Source organism: Anarrhichthys ocellatus, unplaced genomic scaffold (genome assembly GCF_004355925.1).
Source record: "Anarrhichthys ocellatus isolate YVR2014 unplaced genomic scaffold, GSC_Weel_1.0 scaffold48, whole genome shotgun sequence".
Taxonomy (NCBI): domain Eukaryota; kingdom Metazoa; phylum Chordata; class Actinopteri; order Perciformes; family Anarhichadidae; genus Anarrhichthys; species Anarrhichthys ocellatus.
This window is the reverse complement of record NW_022280078.1, coordinates 166,549-168,808: the sequence shown is the minus strand read 5'-3', so window position 1 is coordinate 168,808 and position 2,260 is coordinate 166,549.

Here is a 2,260-nt window from a genome sequence, read left to right as displayed (position 1 = left end):
CACACACACACACACACACACACACACACACACACACACACACACACTCTCTTTGCCTTTGTCTTCTCTTTTCTCACTCTGGGTTCACTTGTTGTTGTTTTTTTTCTTTCACCAGATGCTGCTGGGATTTCTTTCTTATCTTATTGGTCACAGTCTACACAGAGAAGGGAAGACATTAGGATCGAGAGAGAGCAGGAAGAGGGATAATTCCCTCATTTAATTGGTTTCAAACTTATTCTCCCCTGGAGGAGCTGCTTCCTACACCGTTGTGGCCAAAACATGGACATTGATGCTAAACCCATTACATTTCACTGTAATTGGTCAAGCTATGAGCTCACGTTAACAAGTCTTTCGCAGTTGATTGGCATTCTCTGCAGCAGTGGTCACAAATCCCTGTCATTTCAGCAGGATAAAGTAGTCAGCTTTAGACTCTTAATTTCCCTGTCATGTATTCAGCTTCTCTGACTGAAGCCACAGGAAGTAAATGAGAGCAGGACACCCCCACTGAAACATTAGTTGTGATACGAGGAGTTTTATGTTCCTATGCCTGCTGTATGTATTCTCAACAAGAGGAGAGAAGGAAGAATATTAAATTGCAAACCTTTGGCACTTTAATGTTTAATGCTTTTTAACTTTACATAATGGTTTTCTTTGTAATTATTTCGGATATTTTTGTATTTTAACATATTATGGTTATTTAACTCTTGAATTGTACACAGTTCAGCCCACCAAGGATGCTTCCTTTGTTGCAATAGTATAAAGTTAACTAAAGTTAACTAAACTTTCACACTGCTTATCTCAAATCAAATCAAAATCATATTTCTTATGGATGAAGTATAAGGTTATAGTGATGACTCTAAATATAACTATTTTATCAAAACAATTTCAAATTGTTTTGGGGTTTTGGATGTTAAAAACGGCACAGTTTCAAGGACCTGCAGCTATTTTCCTACATTTCCTTACATTACTTTACATAATAGAAAATGACTTAATGTTTCTGTGTTTAATGACATTGTTATATTAACTTATTTTTCCTGAACTTACATTATACTCTATTTAAATCTACAGGCTGCTGCTATTGTATTTTGTCAAAGGTTCCTGCATTAAAGAGACGGGGACTTTTTTTAAGTTGAATTTTAATTCAGGTTGGTTTTTAGCCACTAGTGGACAGTAGAACAGACGCAGAAGCGGTTACAACTAATGTGTTGAAAACTAATAAACTTCAAGTTGAACATTCACCCTTGTTTCATCACTGAAACACAAAAACTTCAACAATGGACAATTCTGCAAAACCCTGGATTAGAATGAGTGCCAACAATTTAAACCTACAACAAATCTTAAAATCTAGCTTCTGCGATAACTTCATGGTTATTTTAAATGCATGTGTGTGACAGAACACAAACTTCAGTCACACGCAACAAAGGCAGACTCCTTACTCAACCACCCACCATTCCAACCGGCACACCCTTACAATCCGCCAAACACCATTTACAGTAGGGCACACTACTTGCATCACCACTAAACGCTGGTATTGGAAGAAATTGTGACATTCAGAATAATCCAGTGTACTGGGCTGTCTTAAGTGGCTCGATGTGAGACTTTCTTCTACGGTGGTGTTATCAGAACCTGTTTGCTGAGAACAAGGAAACGATGTTGTTAAGCAGTGAACCTCAATCATACATGAATGTGCTGTGAAACCAAAACAATAAGCTAAAAGAGGCTATACAATTAGGTGATTATCCTCTGTGGTTGTGTCACTTTGAGTAACCCTCTTTCTCACATGCATTCATTCGATTCCATGTTGAAACAAAAAAGTATTAAGTGATGCAGATTTGATTTTTTGGCCCCAATCATTCACAGAATTCTCTGTGGTACAAATTACAGTGAGAACAAGAGACTTGGAAAAACAGATCTGCAGACATCAGGGACACAGATGCGACGCATAGCCATTACAGTAAACGATAGTGAAAGCACAGTAGCAGGCGCAGAGAGAAAATACAGGGGAACATAGTCACGTCAGGGTGTATTATAGAGACCCAGAGCTGGGATGATGATGCACAGTGTGAGAGACCGGCTCAATCACTGAATGTGATTGAAGTACCATGTGTGGCACTCCAAAGTCTGGCCCTCGTGATGCATTGCCCACTCCTCATTTTACCTCCTCGGCCAACTCTAAGATGTTTCACGACCAGTCACCTGCTACCCACTACTGGCTGGACGTCAGCACCAGTTATGCTGGCAAATAAAATAATTATTTGGC